The 19,956-nt window shown below is 38.1% G+C and overlaps 1 protein-coding gene across 4 annotated transcripts in view; it reads right to left on the bottom strand.

Moving 5' to 3' along the window:
* Positions 1-19,956, bottom strand: part of LHFPL2 (LHFPL tetraspan subfamily member 2) — a 126,628-nt gene that overhangs the window by 54,885 nt on the left and 51,787 nt on the right. For 3 of the 4 annotated variants that reach the window (XM_069775957.1, XM_069775959.1, XM_069775958.1), the window contains one exon: positions 7,191-7,243. The gene's annotated coding sequence lies outside the window, so the exon portion shown is untranslated. Of the gene's footprint in view, positions 1-1,689; positions 1,709-7,190; positions 7,244-19,956 lie in introns of those variants that run through there. The other variant, XM_069775961.1, reaches the window with a different exon arrangement.

Raw genomic sequence — 19,956 nt, 5'->3', positions numbered from 1 at the left:
GGGTCATAAGGATACAAGAGAGGAATTCCTCTGTGGGACATAGAGAAAAAGGGTAAGTCAGCCTCACAAAATGAAAAAGGAACTATTTCTTTCAAGCAGTTCTGATCTACTTGGACATAAAGTACTTGGCTCCACCATTGAGCTCTGTGCACTGCTGTACTTCCTGCAGAAGGTAACCCTAATCACAGCCAGGGTAGAAAGCAGGTTTCAGTGATAATACTGGTGATTCCTGACAATCAGTCCTTCTCAATCTGTATAGATTTCTTCTTTCACTGGCAGCTGCTTTTTAAGAATCTCTCTTTTCCTGGACTTTATGATAGCCTCATTTCTAAGATACTATTTGCATGCACAGGCTAACACATCTGCTTATCTTCAGACACATCTAGAGCGCACAACTCACAGATCCTGCGCTTCTGAAGTAAGTGTGCTGTAGTATGTGGTAGAAAGAAGGGGGGGGGGGGGGGGGGAGGTAAAACATAGTCTATTTAGTACATCTGAAAATGAGCTCAAGCTCCTTTTAGTTCCAGCAGCTGCCTATAATGGAAAAAATGAAGATTGGCTGTTGCCAGAAAAGTGGGCAGTAAGAAATAACAGATGTGAAATTTCAGCAACATCATTGGCTAGGTCAGTCGTACAGACAGCTTCAGAGCCGGGTCCCCGTTGGGCTGCAGCATTCTCAGAGGCACGCTTGCTTTTTGAGCTGTTGAACTGTTCTCCTTGCTTAGCTGAATTTACTCAGCGACCTCATCCGTGAACGTGATCGACAGGAAATATACACGTTCTCGTAAGCATGTGTGGGCTGTGTGTGAAAGCTCCTCAATTTTAGTCACTGCATTTTCCAAAATCATTTTAACATTTCACTTCTCTCTTCCTCCATCCTGCTCACCCCTCTTTATTTCATGAACACTTAGGGCAAGTGGGGAAGAAAAGACAGGTCCTTCAACACAAGATCTTATTACATGAGGCTCACAAAGAAAGTAAGATCAAAGAAACCAATCTAATCTGGTGTATACATTTTTAAGAGAAAGGGCAGTGGGTGAAAAATGCCCTTTAAAGAGTCAACTCCAATTACAGAAGTCATTTTCAAAGAAGAATGAAGTTTCTTGACAGAGTTTAAAGCGGAAATTATGAATACAAGGTCTGTAGAATATATCACAAGAGCAACTTCTGTCAGCTCAATTTGCAAGATTAAGTAGACTTCAATTTAAATTAAAATTAAATAAAATCAAAGTTATATTTAGGCATCAGAAATATGCCTTGAAATTGTAATGTGGATCACAAAGATGATTGCTACTTCAGAAAAACCAATTCTAAAGCTATATTAGAAAAAAAAAAAAAACTTCCAGTGAAGAATATGTAACAGCAGCAACTAACATCAGCAGGATTGAAGTTGGGCTGTCACATCCATTGCAAGCCATTCCTCTGCTACATTCAAAATCTGGTTGTAAAATGCAGCTCTTAATAACCCTAGGTTTTCATGCTGTGTCTCATCTGGCGTATTTATTATCTGTTGCTGAAAGAAACAGTACTACTCTCCCCACATACTTCCAGCTGCTTATTCCCTCTTCGTCCCTTGTGTTACATCTAGTAGTTTCTCAGCCACAGGACGAGCCAGGCCACCATAGTTACCTGATGCAGTTTTCCTTCCCAGGCAGTTAGGGTTTTTTATTGAATCAGCTGCTTGCTTACCTTGAACTCACCTTGGGGCTGGGGCCTGATGCAAGAGGAGGAAGAACAGGCTGAAGCGGTACTGCCCCTTTTGGCATCAGCCTTCAGTTGTGTAAGACCAGATGCAATATTAAACCATGCTCTGAACAGTATTACTAGCTTCTTGCAGAATGAATATTCAAATGTCTCAGGATTCCATGTCACACAGTGAGTCCCTGAGAGTTAATGTCACAGCACGAGAGAAACTCTGCAAGTAAAAACAGTAATACTATAGCAACTAAAGGACTCCATAGGCACCAAAGCACAGTGAGATGAACTGAGGTGCAGTATCTGGACAAAAGGCATTGCAATCTAAACAGACAAAAAGAGTAAGAAATAAATTAACTTTCTGAATATCACTCCGCAGGTTAATAACAGAGGCGGAAATCAAATGCAAGAGTCAGGACAGGCAACGCTATCCGCTACGCCACACTTCTTCCTGTGGCTGCAATTGCTATTTACTCACTGCTTGTGGCATGGCATCTCCATATCAAGAACTACACTAGGTTCCAGAAATAACAAAATTAAAATTAGCAATTGTACTTGTTGCTCCATAAGCAAATTATCAGTTCAATGTGGTTTACAGTGTCTGAAAGTTCCCACCAAGGAAAGAACTCCAAACCTTAGTATTTTCCTGAGTTGGTGACTCGTCCTCTCTCCCCTCTGAAGACAGACAAAAGGAAAGAAAGTTAAAAAACATCCACTGCTATTTTTGTTTCTGTTCAATGGAAGTGGAGTGCAATTTTGGATTAATCCTTTAAAATCACCTTAAAGTTCTCCAGAGAAGGAGTAAACAAAGATAATTTATAGTGGGAGGGAAAAAAAAAAAAAAGGCAAAGCACTTACACAGAAAAGAGATTGCTATAGAGGAAAAGCAGTACAAATATATGACTTCCTATTTACTCTGGCTGTTAACAAAAACCAGTAAAGCCAGCAACACTGGCTACACCTCTATTTTTGGCTTCCAGAGGTAAAAATCCCACCCTGCCTCTGTGCTGTTATGTACATAGTACAAAACTGTACTGATATAAACAAAACCACATATCTCAAACCAAACATAAAACCCAAAGATCAACTCCGTGTCCCCATCTGTATTCTTCTGTGAACTATGTGGGATTAACACACAGGGACCTTTTAGTCACCTCAAAATTATTACCAATTTTTCTACTTCAGGCTTAAGATACGGCAGAGCTTCATCAGAAACCTAGAATATATTTCCTGCAGTCACAAAGCACTGTCATGAGGCAGATAAAGTTCAGCACATAGGCAAGATGACAGCTAGAACACCTTGAACAAACCATGACATTCTTTTCTCTGCAGGTAATCATGACACGAGGAAAGACCTTCAGAAACACACTCTGCTTGCTTTCCTTCCCCTTGGTTTCTCCTAGTTGTTCCCAAGGCCAAAAGCACAATCCTCATCCTCCAATGCCAACCAGGACCCTATGCAGGAAAGCTAGGTAAGTATTATTACCTGTAGAGGAACTGGACTGGCTGGCCAAAACATTTATTTTCATGTAGCACGGAATAATATTTGTCACATCAGCTGGCAGGTTCCAGAGTAGCTGGAATGCCAAAAGTCCATGGTCCAAGAACTGCACCTATGTATCAACCTGTTGCAAAAATAGTGGCAAGTGGCTCATGAAAATTCAGCTATTAAGAGGGGATCGAACCTCCAAATCTTCAGGGACTAGTCTCACTATCAACCATCAGAGTCCCCAGGCTAACATGCCCCAACCACATTAACACCTGCTGCCTTCCAGAGATGTCCAACAGGGAAATTTAGTGCAGCATCTGACCTTTGCTGAGGCATTTCACTGGAGCATGGATCACTGTGAGCTCTGATGTGCGGGTCCTGGTAGGAGTGTAGCAACCCTGTACTAAGCAATCAATTCTTGATTAATATTATTTTAATCTTACATATAATAACTTGTGCTTTGTTGCACAACACAATTTTGGAGACTATCTTTCATGTTATTAGAAAAGGCATTATAAGGCTGTATCCTACTCATATTGCAACAAAAGTGACACACATATAAGTCAGGGAGTATGTGAATGCTCTTACAATTAAACTGAAACGTTGGGGAGAAAAAGAAGAGGAAAGAGTAAGCAAAATACCAAAGATTTCATTAAGACCATATCAGAAGGTAATTTTATCCTTTAAATTTTTATCTCAGTTGTTTATTTCTTGCTTTCAGTTACAATTTTATTAATTATTTTATTGCAACTGAAGTGAAGATTTTTATGGAATTAAGTGCTTACCTGTTTTCAAATGTTTTCCCCAGACAACTTATGCAATGCCTATGAAGAAAACTCAACTAGGCCTTTGCTGTGCTCATTACTATATCTGGAGAGAAACTATATTAATTACATATTTATTTATGAAGGAAAAGTTCTAATTTCAATTTCCTTTCAACATATTAGATCTGCACGAGCTAATCCTATTAACTGTGCAATTTTAACATCACCACTACACTTAACCCTCTACACTGGCTTCCCACATACTGCTGCTCACAGTTGCTCCAGTCATTGTTTAAGTTAGCTTCATGTTCTTAAAGTGTTTTTGTTATGTCACTAAGCATTATAGGGCTCCCCTCTTAACTGGCCCAAGGCACACTGCTATAAAATATGTCATATTATCTGTAACACTACCCAAGAAGCAATTTTAAATTAATAAGAAGTCTCTTTAATTCTTAACTAGCAGCTTCTTAAAGAGCACCAAACTTGAAAGAATGAATACCTATATTCATTGTTAGATAAAGCTATATAAACTGCCTATGATGTAGCAACACCAGACAGCGTACCATGCAGTATACAGTTCAGTTTTCAGCCCTAGCAACTGCTGTGGAAGTTTGGTCTGGTATTTCACTATAATCTGTAATACAAGCGAGGTACCAGTTTAGCAAAAGCTGTTGCTTCCGCTTTTTCCCTATTCAACAAAACTCTTAAACACCTCCTTAATTTCTAAACAAACAGCATTCTAACCATATTTCAATAGCCCTTACACATATCTTTTCATTCTCTGGTGAATCAGGGCCTCATATCAGAGCATCCCACCAGAATAGCCACCATATTAATCATAAAATAACAAGTATCAGCACTCTGTAAAGAAGGAAATTATTTCAGTTTGAAGTCATGCAATTAAACGTCAGTAAAAAAACAGAAGTTGCTTCACATGAATTATTGTTTATAAAACTACTTTTCAATACGCTTGAGTCACCAACAAGCAGCAGTCATAAGCAAGTTTTAGAGTTACTTTTAAAAATACTAAGTATTTTTTCTTTAAATTTCTCTTAAACAATAGATATGTTTAGTTTGAGAGAAGGATAGTTTTTATTTTCAGAATGTTTGGGACAAGTGACTTCTGAGCACCAGGCATATGATATTATCAGATCCTACATGTGAAAAGGTACAGACTAGAATTGTCCATTGTACCTTTGTAAAGAAACTTGTACAAAAGTTTCAGCTTTTTGTGGGATCACATAATACATGCACTGGAGTGGTACCTGTTGGGTTAACACATCTGTTTCAACGTAGTGGCACACTTGTGTGTTGTGGAACACTTAACTTACACAGAGCACAAATAAATGTGTCACACTGGCACATAAGTAAATTAAGCCATATAAATTCATATACATGTAGGTATCTCAGGAAGGACAAGACAGGTTGATGATGTTCAATGTAGTTTGAATTCCTTCTTGCACAGTTCCTCATGATTTTGAAATTTAACGTGACTCCTAGTAAGTCTACACTTAAGGGCAAGGGCAAAACTTGGATTTTTCTATGGGAACTTGAATGTTGTGTGGGTCTTTCTCATATCCACCATGACCAAAAATATCCTAGATAACTGAACAGACTCAAACTGGGTAAGGACCTGTAACATTTATTCTAGAGTACTGAGTACTAAATGAACTAATATAAATACCAGAAAATGTACCACTTATTTTTGAGCACTCTTGAATGCCCTGGCAAACACAGTAGGGAAGAATAAGTTTCATTCTTGCCAAGGAGGAGGAATAAGGTGGATGGAAAGTGCACAGCAACTATCAATTCATTCCACTCATGCACTGATGACACCGTGAATACAGCAGTTTAGTCCTGAGAATTGTCAGGGGGTGGAGGATGAGGGCAGGGGGATAGATAAACAGTAGGCAAAAAGAACTATCTAAAATTAACTGACACTTTCACTTAAAATTCACTTACTTGCATTTCCTGGTAAAATACAAGCAGAAATAGAAAGGAGATAGTAAACATAGAACTACATGAAGGTAAATGTTCTAAAATGATAAATTCCTTCAAAGTTCTAACTAAATGGTATTTCTAGAAATTAAGAACTATACAAACACAATTTTCAGAGGTCATTAAAACAAAAAAGAAGACAAAAACAAGGCAAGAGTTTCTCACTGTATTGCATTTGGTTCTTGGCCACCAAGTCAACAGCACATGCAACCAAATGCATGGGTGCTAAAAACTTACATTTGCTGCCAACAGCACTGAAATCAAACAAGATCCCATAAATGCAAAATATTTCACATAAACTGGGTCTGCTATGGAAACCAAAGAAATAGAAATATTAAATTTTTCCAAATAACTATATCTTGGCAAGAAAACACAGTTGCTTTTTGAAAGTATTATTATTATTACAATTACTACTACTACTACTATTAAGTACAATTAACAGCTGGTGAGTTTATCTCTGCATTTCTAAGCCTCTTTTTGCCAGCCTACACCTACAGCCAGGGAAGTGCAAGTAATGTATTCATAAACTCATTACTAAACAAAACTCACTTTAAAAAGTATTTGAAATTTTTAAAGTTCTTCCTTAGATCCTTTCTGCATTCTTCTCTAGTCACAACAGGTACACAACAGGTACATCCTGCACACAGGATGCAAAGAATCAGCAATGAGGAGGGCATAGGGGATCAACAAAATGATCTATCTTTACGAAGGACACCACAGTTTGCAGTGGGGGAGTTAAGAACCACAGACATAAGCTCGGGGGTTTAAAGTAAGACCAAATATTCATCCTGCAGCAATTTATTAACTTACCTTAGGTTTCCATGTATTCTAGAATGATATCTGATTTTATAATTGCTTAATGTACACTGGCAGGATTCTGAGATGTCTGGATTCAGGCATTATTTATTTGATATAATGGGTCACAGTGTATGTTATTGCTTCAAGTATAGATTGAACTATTTTTCTTGAAATACTTTAAGTTCAGTATTTTCTAAGTCAAGGGGCGAGGGGAGGAGGTTTCACTTATCAAATGCAGTCACTGAGACTACCGCCTCTACGCCTTCTTAAAATCTTGGCTGAAAAAAGTCAGATGAATGCTCTGAACAAGAACTTGGTGCTCAGAAGAAAATACTCAGAAGGCATAACCTACTGCACATCTTCCATTCCTCAAACACCAGTCAAACTTCAGAGTCAGAGAGCATGTGAAAATACCAGATAATATAATCTGAATTTCATTTACTCACCACTGTTCCAAGTCCTTAGGTCTTGGTCAACTACTTCAGACACCTGGCAATACCTAGAGAAATAAATGGCGTAAAATGTAAGAAAAGTATAGAGCCAAAACCATCAAAACGATATTTATTGGTGGCTGGAATGGTACAACTCTGCTTGTAAGAGATTATATGCACATGGGTAACATTTCACTACCAGGACACTTCTGCTTTGCTAGAAATGCAGCATTCAAGACATCACTCCAACCCGTAAGGAGCTAAGAAAAATAAGGACATGTGAAGGAGTAACACATATCTACTAAGCATGCACAAAATTGCATATTTTTCTCTTCTTCTATTTTACTAAGAAAGTATGCCAAGATTTAAAAATACATTTAAAATTATTTGTATATTCTATTCTGATTCATAACAACATTTTTAAATCAGTTATGACTTAGCAAGAACTCCAAAAGTTCCTAAACCACTGGAATAAAAACCTAAACAACACAGCATGTTCACCCCACAAGCTTATGAAACACACCTCCAAACCCCTTCTGCCACCCCACACACATATCTCACGGAATCAGCAAGGGCAAACATGAAGTCCTGTACCTGAGATGGTCTAATCCCTTGGACATACTGGGCACTGACTACCCAGGACACAGCTCTCAGAAATGGAGCTAGGGGGCTGGGCAGACAGTGGGCTAAACATGAGCCAGCAGTTAGCCCTGGCAGCAAGGAAGGGCAAGAACATCCTGCGGTATATCTACAGGCTAAGCTTCCACTATTAAGCAATTATTTGCCTTTAGCCAGCACTCCAGGAATACACATCTGGAATACCACATCCAGTTTTGGACCCCAGTACCAAAAAGTAATGAAATAAGGTGATAAAGATAAGGTAAGGTTGATTCAGTGATGCTGAACTACAGGATTTCCCACAATAATAACGAATTCTGCATTTTTATACATACATCAGGACAGGATATATGAACAACCTCCCCTTACACAAAAGAACAAAGTGAGCTGGAAGATCAGTATACTAACAAAGAGAGATAATTTAGCCTTGGTGAAGATGGTTTAACAACAGAAAAATTGGTGTAGAATTCGTAACAAAATGTGCTACTGAGTGCAGAGGAAAATGTACTGGGAGCACTGGAAAGACAAGCACGGCTTAAAATGGCCTCTGAACTCCTGGCACATAGAATATTCCTCCAGAAAAAATAAACAACAGACTGGACTAAGTCGCTGTGATTACTCCAACTTTTCTCTTCTGTCTCAAAAGCAGTTAACACAGCAATGAAAATATATCAGTGTTAGCAGAGACAGACTACATTTCATGAACAAAAAAGGCCAAATTGTTTTCTTTTAGACTCAAGCACCCAAAAATGCATGATCAATTTTAAGCATGTAAAAACTATGGATTGCTTGTATAACTAGAATTAAGTGGTGCTTTTAAGGAAAATCTCCTTGCCTGAAGTCTGGGCTCCCTAAGAAACAGAAATGGCACAGGCATGGTAAGACAGGATCAGCCCATTGAGGAGGCTGTAGAAGACCCTTCTCTCACAGATACATCCACCTGCCAAAGGCACAGAAATCGTCTTACACACGCACAAGAAATACAAAAAAAAAAAAAAAAAAAAAAAAAGGAGAGCAAGTATTACATTAAAAACAAAGGTTCTTTTTTGCCACCACATTGGTGAAAAAGCTAAAAAAGCTAACAAGAAACTCCATAAGCCTTCCACTGCCCCATCACCACACAGGCAGTGTACCTTTCCTGGTACAAATGGCCAAAATGAAACCCAAATCCTCCCAAACAAATCAGAATGAGAAAAACACATGTACGCTCTCACTCTTTCTCTCAGGATCTCTTTCTTACAAATTTTGCAATAGCTCAGATGAATTTCTACAACAGTTGGCAAAAGTACGTATCTTCCTGTCTACTCAACTATCTGTAAATTTGGCTACATCACCCCCCCCCCCACCTTCCCCTGCCCAACAAAAAGAAGAAAACACTAGATTCTTCCTTTTTACCTCCTTTCTCATTTGCACGGGAGACATGTTTTAGTATAATTCAGGGAGAAAGAGTCTCTATACCAAGCAGAGCCATTGATTTAAATTTTTTTATTTACATTCCACAGGAGAAGCAAATAGGCCAAACACTCTTAGGAGAACACAGTTGGTTTGATAACATCACTGTGTCACGTACCCTGGCTTTGTACACAACAGGAATTGGGTATACTTAGGCTCTCCAGAAAAAATAAAATAAAAAAAGAATACAGATATATCCGCTGTATCTTAAAACATCCTTTTCAACTAGCTTTTTCTTCAGATATACTACTGTGCGATACTTCCATGTATTATGTAACAGCAAGTATCCAAATCAAAGAAATATTTACTTACTTCAGGAAGGTTTGTATGACCAATTATGTCACTATGAATAGAAATAATGCATTCAATGGGTTCTTTGTCTTTTGCTATCAATGCAGAACAGTATAAAATAAAAAAAAAAACCATACTATTTCACAGGCGTCATTAAGGCTGCCTTCAGAAATAACAGCAAAACAAGAGGGGAAAAGTACTTTCTTTAAGGTTACACTGCTAGCAGGTTAAAAAAAAACAAAAAACCCAAAAAACTCTCAATGAATTACAATGCTAAACACCATAGGAAACTAACAGCTTGGGATACACAACAGATTTTTTTAACATTTCTTCTCAGGCTGATTATTGTCTGTTTCACATAAACCTACAAAAGAAGAAAATTGCACTTTTGCTTTTCGCGTTATCTACCTAATTTGTTCAATCCAGAAGATCATGCTACATATCTATATGTATGTAATTTGAAGCAAATTCAAAAGAGCATACCATATAGAGCAACATAATTTGCAAGCTATTTCAATGAGAACAAAAAAAATCCTCACTTTTTTACACTACAAAAAATATTTCGCCCAAATGCACCTGCCCTGAAGTTTACACCTAATATAAGCCAGACGTACTTCTAATACACTGCTGATCCCTGCTCTTAATGCCTGTTTTCCCCCTGCACCACCTTAACCAAGAAAGCGGTACAGCAGTTTTACACATCATTAAAACGTTTAAACCAAATATTACATTTTTGTAATCCTAGCAATTCCCACAAAACTAGACATAAGAATAAATACAGAAGCATTAACAGACCTGCACTGTTAATGGAAGATCCCTCTTAGCCTGCTACCTAATACAATAAGCACCCAAGTGATAAGTGAATCAAATTACCACATTTCTTTAACAAGTCAGTCATTACTAACTGAAGCAAAAGATAGGCAAATTTATTTTCAGTAAAGTTATTCCATAAAATGAGTTTTGTCTTCCAGGGATTATTTTATCTAAGCATAAAACTTTACTTGAAGTTAGTAATACAGAACATCAGCCAGGAGCCCAATCCCACATTCACTGAAATCAGGGGGAGCGCTTATCTTCAGTGTTACCTGTGAGGATAAAAGGACATAAATAGTCTACTTTAAAGGTGGTGTAAAAGCACTTAACAAGTTCACTTTATAACATACTTCTTGAGTTGCATCTCTGTGTCACAGGGACAGTAAAGCAAAAAGGAGAGTCACCCTCCCACCGCAGCACTGTGAGTTACACCACAGCCAGCGCTTTGGTCTTGCTCTATACAACCCATCACCTCTGCCAGCCCAAGGCAGCCAAACCCAGCAGCTGTGCAGCAGTATCTCCAGCAAGAACATCCACAGTCACTAAAAGTGTTCGTTGGCTCCGTTTTGGCCATAAAGCTGCTCTAGGTGGCTGCAGCTTGGCCACCACCAAGATGCACCAGACAAGATGTCACTCAGAAAGCAGCTTCACCGCAGGGCCAGCACTGCTCAGCTACCTGATGCCTGTGCATGGATGGTGAGAGAAACAGGTCCCATGGACAGCCCAGCAGTCATCAGGCAAAAGCAGGCTTTATGTCAATGCCGCAGCAGCTGGGACTGGAAGCAGAACAATGGTAACACAGCTCCAACAGGGACTGATGGCCCCAGGCTGGGCTGGAACAGGCTCCTGGGCCCCCAGGCAGGAGGATGGGCAAGAGCCAGGGGAGGCAGAGGCCCATTAGCGCCCCGGGGGCCCTGACGGTGGGTTCCTAATTAAATGCTCTAACCAGTAGCATGCTCCTCAGCAATGAGCTAGAATCACTTGGCAAGCTCAGGCTATTCTTCCTAAATGTCAGCTGGCTTAATAAATAACAACTTTTGATGAGTATTATTAGCATCCGAATTATTGCCCCCAGATTACCACACAGTGTGGCCTGCAAAACTCAAAGTTTACAAATAAAGCTGTCTGCTGGCAGAAGTGGAACAGAACAACTCCAAGGGAGACAACTCAGTTATCTTTTCCTGAAGGCCTGGAGATGGCTACTGCAGAGTTTTGTCAAGGCATACGTAATTAACGCACTGTTTTATTTAATCAGTGGACAGCCTAAGCCTGTCGCAGAAGGCTGCAGAGCTATCCCATCGTGATAGTCTGTAAAAAAAAAAAAAAAAAAGACAAGTTATCTCACACACTCACACGCACACTCTCTCTCCCTAAACCAGCAGCTGTGGGGTTTGTTTTGTTTTCAGTCCAACACCTCCTTCTCAGGCCAAAGTTATAGTCAGAGTTATCACCCTAGTGATGCAAACTGTGGCTATTACAAATCAACGAAACAATCATTAAAATGTCCAAAATGTCCTATAAAATTCCCACATTTTCCAGTACTCCTGCAACATGACTGAATTAGGAACCTGTTTGTTTTGTAGTTTCAGCCTAAATAAAAAAATGCCTTAAAAGGAATCGTCCCCTCCCCCTCAAAGAAAAGCAGGTTTGTTTTAACATTCAACTTCATTTACATTTAAGACAAGATATCTAACTAAGCAACCAAACACAGAACTAGAGACTGACTTATTAAAACACAAACAAGCTGTTAAGAGTCCTCAAACAACAATTTCAAACTTCTCTATAGTGTCAGGAAAACAACATTGTTTACATTAAGCATATATTCTATATTGGACTAATTTCCATGCCTTCCTCACAGCTTTCATCTTCATAGATGCAATAAAAAAATACACATAAAAAGTAGCTTATCAAATTAAAGCACCCACAGGTGCTACCTGTGAACTTCCACCAGTGAAAAGCTACTTTTTAATCATGAAACACTTAAGCGATTCATGTAATGATTTTGCTGAGTGACAAAATATAAAGCTTAGGCCATTCAATTTGACCTCAAAGCAAAGTTCCTTCTACCGAAAATAGTCTATATGAACATTACCCAACCAATAGGCCTATCATAGACTCAAGACCTTAATTCAAAGCTAAAAATACTGCTTAGAGCACATCAACTTGTTTACAGCTATTCTCCAGCTTGTGTCTCAGAACTGATTTTCTGTCTTGTAAAAAACCAAAACCCAACATCAAGAAAAATTAAGTAAAGATGAGACCCTGAGCAACATTCCATGTGCCTTTCTTGAGTGTTTCATTAAACCAATGTCATGGAAATGAAAATCCTTACTCAAGTCTTATCTGCTCAGTTTTCCCACTCTGGAGAACATCCTGCAGTTTCTACGTACCTCTGAAAGTCCTGAGCCATCTCCACCCACCCTGCTTTTCCAACGGGACCTTTCAAGCCCACAAAGAGGTGATCCTTTGATGCTAACCCAAGGAAGGGGAAATGAGCTAGCCACTGCTTGGTAAGAGTTAAAAATTATGCTCAGTTTGCAGATGGAAGAATTAGCTAGCCCCAGGGATGGTGGGAATTGAACAGCAACTAAGAAGTATGTTAACTGTGGTTTTGTTTACCACAAAGAAGCTTTCCTTTGCCTTTTTAATTTTTGTCATTTTAAGCTTTTTCTGGAGCCAATCTGCTTATACACTGCTAGAGAGATGATCTTCTTTTCAGAAAATGTCCTGGTAATACAAGAAATAAAACGTCTGGGTTCAGCTTTTCCTGAAGCCAGTAATATCCTCTTTGAAGACTGTCGCAGCACAAACTTTGTAAGAAGTTCTAATTATTCTTTAAATTCCTCTAAAAATTCTTTAAATTATTCTTTACATTTCTCAGTAAAATGGAGATATAACTTCTTGACAATTTATGAGCTCCTAGTGATAACATTTTATTTTCCCTAGATTTCTACTCTTTTTACTACCTAAAAGGAGATTGTAAAAGATCATCTCCACTTATAGATGTATACAAAAAGATGAGAATCACATCTAAAAAGGTCTCCTGATTCAGAGGGCAAAAAGAGATCTCAGTTTCTGCTTTTCTTTTCCTTTTCTATTAAAAGGTAATTCTTTAAAAAGACATACTGATCATTTCCTTTACCATTTCCTATACAAAGATACTTGCAAGCTGAATTGGAGTGTGATAGGCCAATTTCAGACTCAAATAATGGGCTTGCAGAATAATCCATGAAGGATTCAATTCAAATAGAAATGGCTGCAGGGGTGAAGAAGGCTACCCGACTTTTTTTTACCCCTCTTTCCCAGCTGAGGGTAAAACTGACCATTGTCTTCAGTGGTCTCTTCCAACCTGTGTAATTCTAACTACAAATAACTGAATATAAATTTTAATCAGACATGTTTTCCTTGAATATGGATTCTTGGACTTCCTGCTTGCTTATCTTCTGTCACCGATTAACCTTTACATTCCCAAAAGTAGGTATTCAATGTGCTAGAGAGTTTATGGTAATCATAAGATCACCCCCCCAGAATTCTTTACTGAAACTCATGAGAGGGTCTTTACCTGACCCAAACTTTTAAGTCTGATGCAAAAACTTTTAAAATTCTTTGATGTCTTCTCCTTTAACTTTTATCAACAACTGCGGGACTGAAGGTAGATTCCTTGCTTTCCTCATGTCTCCAATTGAGAAACTCAGATTATATGAATCAGTTCACTTTTTAAAAAAACACTGTATTTTCTCATTAAACAATTATTTTCTAAAGTAAAGCAATTAGGAAAAAAAAATATCTTTCTTGCAGTTCAGGTGGCATTCTCAACCAGATTCAGAGTTTTAAAGTTTACTGGTAGCTTAAATTCCTAGAGAATGGTTATTTAACATGCATATATAGTTTTGAGAAGAGGGAAGATCTTCAGAAGCATCTCAGAACTGATCTTGAGCCTGTTGGGCAATACCGCTAACAAGATATGGGAGTGATGAATGCCAGTATAATCTTAGAATATATCAAAAAAGTTATCATCAGCCCAGACAACAGTATTACCAGTTGCTGAAGACTCCAGTAAGGTCTTACTTTGAACACTGCAAAGAATTATTATTATCCATAAGTGAGGGGCAGGGAAAGACATCCAAGTTGGATTAGGAACATAGAAGGAATAGTGTACTGATCAAGGGAAGAGAGCTAAGAAAAGACAGGAGGTCTTGCCTTCTTTAGCCTAACAAAATGGTGACAAAAATGGAGTATAATTGTTTCTTACAGTTACTGTAGGCAGTTAATTAGCAAGGACAAAGAAGAGATATTTAAATTAAAAGCCAACATTGCAGCAGGAACAAAATAACTGTGAATTGACTGTGAATACACTTAAGATGCAGGTTAAGAGATGATTTCTAAACCCTCTGAAAGAGCAAGATTCTCCAATAGCTTTTCAACAACAAAAGCAGAGGCAAGAAACCTTTCTAGTTTTAACTCAGAGGCTGATGACACAATGAAACAATTTGCATACAACCTGATTGCCTGCAATAACAAGAGAGCAAACTCCTTTACAAGGGCCTTGTCATCCAAAGATCTCTACATACTTTAGAGTACATTAGTGTACCTTCCAATTGCCTCTCAGAAAGTATGTATTTAATAGCTTAAAGCCACCCCAAACCCCACTGTTGAAACAAAGACAAGCATTCTAAGTCCATCTAAAATACTCTCAAAGTATTAAACATCAAAAATGCAGTTTCTCATTTGAGCTTTATGAGCCCCATCCAGAAGTACTGACTGTATCCCATGCTTTCGATTATTAAAGGCAGCAGACAACTGCATTTGTTAAAGGTCTTGATCATGCACAAGATACCTCCATCAACTACATTCAGAAAGTCATGTTTAAAGAACATGAAATACTTCGCCATTTATGTCATTCTAGACAAAGGCTAAAAAACAAGACATGGGGGTATAAAGATGCTTATTTTGAATGTTATTATCTCCTTTTTTCTTTTGCAAAGTGTATAAACAAAGTAATATCCTTGAAAGAAAGTTATTTTGAAACAAAACATGAAAAACTAAGGTCAAGCAGACCTCCCCAAAAACAAAGAAAAGGAAGAAATTGGTCGCTTCACACTGCACAAGCAAAACAGCCTCAGGAAATCCGTATGAAAGATTTTTTTAAAGAACACATAAACTCTGCTATAACCTTCACAGATCTCTCCAGCACTCAAGCTAAGAGACAACATCTCTCTGGAACATAACAAACATTTCTGAAAGTTCCTTCTTTCCATCTCTCAAAACAATGTATTTTGCTATTTTATTAGGAACGAACATTTTAATTGGCATTGGCCATTTGCTTGCTCCCAGAATAAACATAATGATGAATGTGCAAAGTGAGAAGTTAAGGAGCAGCCAACAAGGCAGTGAGATTGAGGACTCCCACTCCTACTCCTTGGAAGGCAGGAAAATGTGTGACTGCTAATCTCCTCACACCCCATTTCAAGTTTGGGGGTGACTCTATTATTTTCCAGAGAAAAACTATCTGCAGCTGAGTTCACAGCCCTCTTAACCCATATTGTATATATAATACAATAAAGCTAATTTTAAAACTTCCAAGGGGATTTAAAAGCTTCCACGGAACCACAATAAACCCTGAAACAAGACATAATCTTGCCTGTTTAATCAAGTTTGTCAAAATTTAAGAAGCAACAAATTTGTTAGGTTCTCCCCCCCTTTTTTTTCCAGGTGTAGGAAGGCAAATTATTTCCAGGGTACAGTGGATTGAATAACTGAAAATAATCTTATACGTATATATGTATATAATGTATACACATTTTAACAACAGTTTCCATTCTGTAGCAACTGAAAATGCAGATTCCTACTAGTAGGCACTATTTTTCAAGACCTATACACATACGAGAGAGGGCAGTCACACTGGGAACAATTACCCATAGCCTTGTTTCCATGAGTTTTCTTATCAAGTATGAAGAAATTCATTCCAAGAACAAGAATCCGACAATTTCTTAAGTCTTGGTGACTGTCCAATGCACCGATTCAAAATCATAATTCTGTAAAGTTTGAAGCTGTAAGTTCCAGAGTCCCTAAATACGAACCTTTTCTCCCTCAAAATTAGCTTTCCAAACTAGTTGTATGGACTATCTTTTTAAGTGATTTCTTCAGTGAAGGCTGAGGTTTAGAACACAACATGAGTACATTTTCTGACATAATTGCTTTCTTATGGTATTCCGGCAACTGAACATTGACTTGAAATTTCTTACAGGCAGAGCTGGCTGGTTTAAATCATTGCTTTTGAAAGCACACAGATGATACGCAGCTACTTTACTCCCCAATATCCTTTACAGCATCAAAAGAGCTCTCAAATAAAGGAAGAAAATTACACGTATATACACAATCTCTCTTTCATATTCATACACATAAGATATCCCAGCTCCATTGAGGTGGTCCCCTGAGGTTTTGGCTTTCTAGAAAGAGTTAAATATCTGAAACAGACCCTTTTCTTGTTCATTTATTAGTACTGTTTTCAAAGGACCATTCAGAGAATGAAGCATAAGAAAAATGCAAATTCTGCACTCCACGCTCGACTAACAAAGCATCCAATCAGTTCCCACTGAGCTCCAGTTCGTTTCGTGTCCACATGTAAGTGATTAAGAGTACATTGTTTGAAACTTAATTCCACATCTGTTCTTCTGTGGGACTTGGAAAACAGATGAATTTTTCTGACAATTGTTTGCAGAGTAGATAATCACAAGCATGTGTAATAGTATCCCAAACTGCAAGGGGAAAACACCATGAGTCTAAGAAGCTTTTTTTGCTGAATGTTTTTGTTTCTTTTCTAAGTAAGATAAAAAAAACAGATGCCCTCAGATGGAAACCATTAATAAATGCTTGAGAAGTCGTCCACTATAACTAAAATGGCAAAGCAAAATCCAGCTTTTCTTCCTAAAGGTCATCATTTCATGTCCCAGTAGTTTACCCAGAGAGCCAAAATCCATTTTATGGCCTGCCAGGTAACTTTTAAACATTATGCAGAAGTGGCAAAATCCTACAGAACTACAACACAGAAAATACATGGTTTCATCATGGAGCTCTGCCGTTGTGAGAGAACATTCCAGGCTATTACAGTATGAGAGTGAGCATCTTTTCAACAGATCACACATTTCAGTGATAAGGATGTATTTTCTTTTGAACTCTATAAAATGCTGATAAGCACAGAAGGGAAGAATAGATAACAACTCTTTAATGTATCACTAATGCAACTGCTGACAGCATCAAAGCATACTGGGGAACACAAGGTTCAAGAAAGCACTTTTTCCACACAAGATGCAGTTATGCTGAGGAAATCTCCCATAGTTCGCTGTGGATGCTGAATTCTACATTTGCTCAAGAAATAATGGGACAAGTTAATGAAGAAAAGATCCACTGACAGCCATTAAATGCAACAACTGCCCTCTTTGACCCAGTAAGTCCTCAAGATGCAGAGCATAGTGGAGACTAAAAGCATCAGTGTAAGTTTGCTCTGTAATTTATTTAGGCCACTGGCTGTTATCAGATACTGGGTTAAATGAGCCTCTGGTTAACTATTTTATTTATGGCCCCTTATGACATTACCTTGGACCTTTGTTTGACCTATACATATAACAAGTACAAGAGTGACATTATCTACAGTGATTGAGAAAGAAATTCACAGGGAGGGCTCAGGGTAGATGAAAAACACTTTTTTGTAATTTTTTTTTTTTTTTTAACTTAATTCTGAGCTTAAAGTAACAATTAGTCATCTATAAGGACACGTCAAAAAAAGGCCAAAATTTCAGTTCAGTCACACCAAACTGATGATTCAGTCAAAGAAACCAGATGCTGCTGCCAACTCCTACAATGTTACTGCGAACTTCCCAATACTTTGTGTTTTCTTAAAACTGCAGATGCCCAAGACATGTGACTACCTTGCATTATAAGAGGCGTTTCCAACTTTTCTCCACAGTCATTAGGACTAGAAACATGGACGACAACAGAAGCTCAATGTGAAAAAAAAAACAAACCACCACCACTCCCCACACACACACCCCAAACCAAACCACTGTATTTGTAAAAGAAGTGTGATTATTTTCGGTTCTGTTTCCCCACCATGCTGGTACTGGCAACAGTGGAAACCCGGTTAAACCTCGGTAGTTGCATAGATGGCCAGTCCTGAAACACTGTGTCACCTCAGATGAAACAGAGGAAGAACATGAATAAGAAGCAGAGAAACTTCATAGAGTGAAAAATGAGAAAAGGTGCAGAAGAAATCAAGTTCAAATAACAGAAATACTATAATTTATGTAAAAAGAAACTGTAAAGATAAGGAAAAAAAATCTGCCTTCTACAGCAAAGGACACTGTCAGGTTCTGAAAGTATTCAGCTCAGCAAAATTGCTGTCTGACATTACTTAATTAGGGCTTCCATTTAAAATGCATAGGATAATCAATTCCATAATTCAGAAGGCAGAAAGAGGACCCTCTGTATATGATAATTATATATTTTCAATTTCGTTATGTAACTTAAAGAATATCACAAAGGGAAGATTTATAATGCAGAGCATGTGATCAGACAGCGTTGTGCTTTGGAAGAAATGTTCCCATCAAATCTGAATTAAAGGTATTGAAACATTAAAAAGATAAGTAATATTGCTTGGCTAAGGATTAAAATACAACAAATATCCTTATTTATTCATAAAAAGTAGGCAGGTTATGCAGACATGATTGCCATACTCATCAATGAACTGTAAAAATAATGACTGAGTTTTATTCTTTCATTTAAAATGATTTCATGTACGGAATCACTGAAGGCTCCCTGCACTTAAGGGAAGATTAGACAAGTCACTAACTGTCTGCAGAGAAAGATTGGGTGAATGAATAAATTCCCTCCTGCATATCCAACCCTGCTGATGCCAGGACAGGACTGAAGCTGAGCATCCATGTTGCCAAGTAATGCACCAGGCCCACATGAGTCTGCTTACTTCAAATGTTGCGAAATGTCCCAAGGAAGAGTCTTGAATTTTCTTCCACATGCTATGGGCACTGGAAGACAGGTAATTCTAATTATTTTGGCTTGAGTACCCTCTGCCAACACCATTTCCTAAAATACTACAGCACGCATATACACATATATACATATTATTAAAAAAAAAAAGGCAACATCCCCATATTTACACCCAAAAGACTACAAACATATATACTTTAAGGACTCCTATAGTTTTTTTCCTGTTAGTGTGACTAAAAGGCTAAATGAAATTCAATACGCATAGGAGTCCCATGGGTCTCTTCCACTTCGTCCTTCTGTAACTGCACTAAAAGCTTGTCTGAAGTCTCCCTCTCAAGGCATCTGGAGTTGACACTTTACCTATTTATCCAGCTAAAGAAAGGTCCCCTGCTTCTTCCCTGCCAATACCGTGAACAATTTAATGTATCAGCAGGGACTCGAAGCTTGAAACTCAATCCAGTATTTTCATAAAACAATTCACAGACTTGGACCGACTTTTTTGACTTAAGAGGAAAGGGTTTCCATACAGCACTTGAGCTAGATTAATCCACTCATGTTTGCAGCAGTGGGGGAGGGAGGAAAAGCACCATAACATGGAGCCACC

This window comes from Haliaeetus albicilla, chromosome Z, assembly GCF_947461875.1.
Source record: "Haliaeetus albicilla chromosome Z, bHalAlb1.1, whole genome shotgun sequence".
In the NCBI taxonomy this organism is placed as follows: Eukaryota; Metazoa; Chordata; class Aves; order Accipitriformes; family Accipitridae; genus Haliaeetus; species Haliaeetus albicilla.
The sequence above is the reverse complement of the archived record's forward strand: the minus strand, read 5'-3'. Positions and strand labels throughout refer to the sequence as shown.